This window comes from Terrapene carolina, unplaced genomic scaffold, assembly GCF_002925995.2.
Source record: "Terrapene carolina triunguis isolate 2854851 unplaced genomic scaffold, T_m_triunguis-2.0 Scaffold62, whole genome shotgun sequence".
NCBI lineage: Eukaryota > Metazoa > Chordata > Testudines > Emydidae > Terrapene > Terrapene triunguis.
Window position 1 is genome coordinate 30,680,307 of NW_020664413.1, and position 6,000 is coordinate 30,686,306.

General features: G+C 38.5%; 1 protein-coding gene across 3 annotated transcripts in view; it reads right to left on the bottom strand.

The window, feature by feature from the left end:
• Positions 1 to 6,000, bottom strand: part of RBMS1 (RNA binding motif single stranded interacting protein 1) — a 190,388-nt gene that overhangs the window by 38,576 nt on the left and 145,812 nt on the right. The gene's annotated exons all lie outside the window — the stretch shown is intronic.

A 6,000-nucleotide genomic window follows, 5' to 3' on the forward strand; every position in this document is an offset into this window, starting at 1 on the left:
AAATTATCTGAGTGAGCTATACACATTCATGAATTTATTCAAATAATATGTGTCCAGTTTTATATTACCTGGAATACTAAATATAGTTAATTAAATACTGCTTCCTCCCTGGATTCACCAGAAACTGGGCTGGATGAGCTTTAGGACACATTGCAAGGTACACCTATATTCCTTGGCTTTTACAGAAGACATAGGGAGGGATGAGTGGAGTGTGATTGGTATTGTGTGAGAGAGCTTGTGATGGAAGCGGCTTTTTAATATTACTAATTATTATCGTACAATACCCCAAAATGTGCTTCACAAAGAAGAAGAACACAGTCTCTGCCCCAAAGAGCTTGCAGTCTAAATATAATATAAAAGAACAAGTCAGAACAAATAACGAGTGGGGAGAAAGGGAGGACGAAGGACAGAGTGACAAGGTCACACAGTTACTCAGGTTGATTGTGCACATTTGGTAGTCTAACAGGTTTTCCCTCCATTATACTTAATTTTATACAGAATTTTAATTGTTCCATTTCTCTCTGAGAAAGGACACAAGAGGGAAAAAAAATCCTTGCCGCACCCTCAGCCATTGCTCTAAGCTTTATTACTGACCAAATCCTTCTCTATAAACTTGTGATTACTTTGATTTTTTTTTCTTGAAGATAAACCCACTTCAATCCTGGCCCATGATCCCTCACAATCTAACTACAGAATAATGCCTCAACAAAGCATGCCTTTGTCATCTCCCATCTGAAATACAGCAACAAAACATACGTGAGCATGAATCTAACAACCCTTAGGGAGCTTTCTACCATAGGGTAAAGCGCATCGGTGCAGGAAACAGAACCTTCTCGGGGCTGGTCTAGGAGTCAGGAACAATTCACAAAGGAACTAAGGACCATTACAAACCCCACCATCTTCTGCTCCATGTGCAAAGCACATTTCTTTACCCTTCCTTCCCCAATATAAACTCACAGCAGCGTGTACATTTAAAAAATAAAAAACAAAAACAGAAAAGAAACCCAAAACCCTACCAAAAGAACCCCCTGCACAATACACACAGTTCTCCCCCTGGATACAAGGTCTGGTCTAGGTCTACACTACAGACTGATGCCAGCAAAGCTATGTCAGTCCAGGGTGTGAAGAGGCAGCAGAGTTGTATTGGTCAGGGATCGCACCAGAAGTCCCTAGTGTAGACACAGCTATATTGGCAAAACTGAGCTTTTACTAGTATTGCTTGTTATGCTTGTGTGGGGATGCTTTTATTATGCAAGGAGAAAGCACAACTTTGCCAATGTAGCTGTGTCCACACTAGGAACTCTTTGCCAGTATAGTACACCAGTATTCCTATACCATTGAAGCAGTGCTAGTGTAGACATGGCCAGGATGAGAGACAGAATGAATCCCATGTGACAAGATGTTAGTTACTTCACTTAATGTACTACTGGAAGGTGCTCAGATAATGATGATGAGGATGATATAAGAACTTATACAGAATTACACACAACCCCTCCTCTGTGTTAAAAGAACATTAATAAGGTCGCAAAGTCAAGCACCGAAAAGTTAGGAAATGCCAGAATTAAGGCTGACTGGGCAACCTTATTTCAACCTCTTTGTGCCTTTAAATTAAAATACAGTCTTTCTTTACATGAAACTGTATTATTTCCCCTGCCTCACTGAGTGAGCAGAATGGATGGTGCTTATTTAAACAGTTATTCAATATTTTGTTTTATCCACCTTGTTCCATGTGGGGCCCTACATCTTACTTACTGCCCACTATTCAAACCCAACTCTGATGTTGGAATTGTTAATTTCCTCACGAGTCTGTCTATGGTGCTCATCCTTTTTGTATAATTTATTCAAATATTAATGAATTTATTTTCAAAACACTCCTATGAGATGAAGGGGTATTATTATCCTCATTTTTTAAATAAGAAATTAAGGCACAGAGATTAAGGTCAAAATATGTGGTAATTTTGGGTTCCCAATTTGAGATTCTTAGAACCTCATTTTTCAGAATACTTAGCATTATAGATCACTGTAGCCTTTAATGGGTGCATGCTCAGTGCAGACTGAATCTTCGAGGAATTTAGCTACTAGAATTTAAGAACCTTTTTCTGAGCATATGTGAACTGAACTGTGATTTTCCAATGACTTATAACTTGGCCAAACTGGTGCAGAGATTCATGGGGACAATAAATGGCACATTCTTGACAAAATGGCTGCCAAATTCCTGCTCCAAAGCATAGGGGTGCTAAAGCTTTTCAAGTAAAAGGTTGACAGAATTTTTAAAATAGGCAACATAGTGTATTTTTTTCCTAGACTTCTTCTCAGAAATAATAGAGCCATTTGGAAGAAATTTTCCAACAATATTCAGCCTGAGGCAGATATTTGGAATTGAAAATTTCACTCCAGATGGTTGAAGTTTAGCAAAATTATAAGCAATTGAAAAAAGTCTTATTAACGTTGCCCAACACTTCCATTATAATAGGGGTGCTCCCAGCTCTGCCTGTAAACAGAACATATCTGAACCCCTGATCTTCCCTCCACACAGTACATATCAGCCATGCCCCCTGCATCTTTCTACACACTTTGACGTTCCCCTATACAAGTATCCATCCTCTCCACAGCTGCAGAATTCAGAAAAGTCACTTCTAACAGAGGGTCTAGGGAACATGGCTTGAGAGGGGGCTTCAAAGAAAGCCACAAATATTGGGATCATGAGCTTTGCTTTAAAGGTATCTTTAAGATTAAATTGTTGCATTATATTAAAAATTTGTGTTTACACAAAATTATGTAGTGTACAAGACAGACCCAATGAAAGTTTGCATCAACATACAGTACCATTTGTTTTTATACACATACTCTGTACACAAACCATTCTGGGAAAACAACAACGGAGGCAGAATTTTATGAGCCAGATGATATTCTTTTGAGCAGGAGGCTTTCACCTTCCAGTCTAGCCCTAGGTGAAAGTTGGGTGGGGAATATTTGAGATGGAGCAGAAGAGGTTCTACCAATCTCAGCTGAGAGTATTTGGTGTTCAGAAAAGGCTAGTAAGAATGTTTTCTGGGGGGTCTCAAGCTATGTTGTGCCCCTGCTGCCCTCTGATGCTACTAATGTTGGCCACGTATCAAGATAACATTAATCCTTTACCTGTGAAAAGATGTACAAGGGCAGACCCTTATGATCATGTGAAGTTCTAATTAAGTTATAATTAAGTCAATGGGACTCTAAGTGGATGCAAGGGTCCATTTTAGTGAACCCCTGTGCTGGAACTATTCTATTCCCTTGTCCACATGGGCAAGTGTTTTTTGGTAAGAAGGCGTTTTTGAGTTTAGCTGATCTCACTGGGAAAGGAGTTTAAGCCAAACCGCGGGGTGGGTGGGTGGGTGGGGGTGTGTGTGTGTGTGTGTGTGTAGACCCCAAACACTCATTCCAGAATAACAGTGTGCAAAGTACAACTATACCAGTATAACTATACCAGTGTAACTTGTAAGAAATTTTCCTGTGTAGATAAGACCGATGCAGGTTCTTATATCATCTGTATGATTGTAATATCTGAGTGCCTTCCAGGAGCTCATTAACACCAACAGATATTAAAGATATTACCTCACCAACCTTGTCTTCGATGACAAACATCTGTCATGGATCAAGGTCACAGATAGCAGCTCTCAGCTGGGGTGGGGGAGGGAGTGGGGTGCTTCCAAGGAAAAAATTTGGTCAGGATCTGTGGTGCTCCAAAAACCTCTCAAATTTGTAAAGTGTGTGCATCTAAATATATTATACACATGTGTGTGTATATATATATATATATATATATATATATATAAAGATTGAAAAATGAATATTACAAGTTATATATTTGTATGCCAAAGAAAACATGCTATATTCAGAAACAAGGAATATTTTATATATATTTTTATATATATAAAATGTGTGTGTGTATATATACACACACACAGACACACGTACGTACATAGATATATACACACATATATAAAAAATATCTTCATTGTTCATTTATTCACCTTGACTCTTACTTTCCAAAAAAGTGAGTGCTTTGTTTTCAAATCTCCTCTAATGGGGTTGAATAACTCTCAAGTTCAAAGAATCCTCCAAAGAGAAATGTATTCCCATCCCAGAGACTCTTCCCTTGTCTGTTCACTCTCGTCAATAGGATTTTAATTCTCAATCAAATCATATCGCCACATCACAACTGATAATTTTCTGGGTTCAAGGCAAAATTTGTGTTGTCTTAATGATGTCTCCTTCACTGCATTTCAAATGGTCAGTGAGTGACAAACATGATGGGTTTATTATTATTATTATTTTGTATTGAAAAAATGATTTACCTAGTATGAGGCAGGTCATGCAGCAATCTGATGGCTTCAGGCACTTACTGAAAATAATACTGAATCCATATAGTATACAGTGAGGGCCTGTGGCTTCAGTTATCTTAGATCATCTCATTTCTCCTTTGCATTAGACGAGTCAGCAGAAAAAGAAGACAAGAAAATGGATCCACTGAGAGTCTACAGCTCACATTAATATTCATTACTGTGCACTGTTCAAACCATGAGGGAAAAAGCCTACATTACGATAGCAATATTTTTGACATAAAGTTCAGATTTCTCTGCTACAAATTTGAGATGAGGATAGCTTTAATGATTTTAGAATTAGCTTGTTATTTAGATTCTATTAGACAATTATATTTTTATACATTGAGCTGGGTGAGCTGTGGGTTTTCAGTTTCTTCTTTAATGAACGCTATTAGTAAAGGATTTAATTGAAGTTTCTGCCTTGGGCAACACAACGTTTTATTCCCAGTCATATTTTAATTTTCTGAAACTCAGGCTGTTCTTTGCAAGAATACTTCATTTGGATTTTTCACATTTTAGTACTGGATGTAAAATATGTTTGCACTCAAGTGTCCTAAAACTTATCACTTTAAAATGTATACCGTACAAGTCTGAAATTAGCTCCTTAGAGTGTTTTACTAACATTACTACTGTATAATAAACAGGCTTGCATTAAAATCGGAGACTCTCTCATTACAAAAGCTTGCCATCATTTGGGAAGATTGAAAAATAAATATTACAAGTTATATATTTGTATGCAAAAGAAAACATGTTGTATTCAGAAACAAGGAATAAAGGGGGATATTCACTTTACTCACATAAAAATCAGAATAATTAGGCTTTATGTAGGTGAATGGGAGGGTCCCCCTGTCTGGAGCTGCTACTCCAATCCAGGGGTTGGAGTTGCTGCTACTGCTCCTTCGTGCTGCATGTAAGGTGCGTTAAGGCTGGTAGATCACAATCATCCTTGGCAAGTAGGGGGAACTAAGCCCTCTCCACATTCACTATGCCATAGATGGCTCTCCCTACACAGCTTCAACACATAGCCTTAACCCTTCTGCCCATCCTCCTCTCCAAAGTGAATTTCACTCTAGAAGAGCATAAGTGTTCTACAAAAGCATATCAATAGTTTGTCAGAGGAAGAGTCTAGATTATTTAATACATTTTCAGGGTTAGCAAGAATATCACCAGCTCTACATGTAAATCCCTTTCAAGTTGGAAATGCAAAGATATTAAATTATTCCCTCTAAAACAGGTGACATTTCTTGAAGGAAATGTAAGAGCTCTTTTGCTTTAAAAATTTCTGTACTCAAATTGCTAATTTTGCATCCAAAAATTGGTTGTTTTAAAAATAAGCAACATTTTCTAAAGATACCTGGGGGTGAATTATGGCCAAGTTTGTAAGCCAAGCTACATATTATCAGCATCAAATCATCTCGCTTTACAAATGAGGGGATGTACCATGTAAAACAAAGCAAAGTTTTTTTAATTTAGAATATGTATTAGAACAGGGGTCGGCAACATTTGGCACGCGGCTCGCCAGGGTAAGCACCCTGGCGGGCCGGGCCAGTTTATTTACCTGCTGACGCGGCAGGTTCGGCCGATCGCGGCCCCCACTGGCCACGGTTCGCCGTCCCGGGCCAATGGGGGCGGCGGG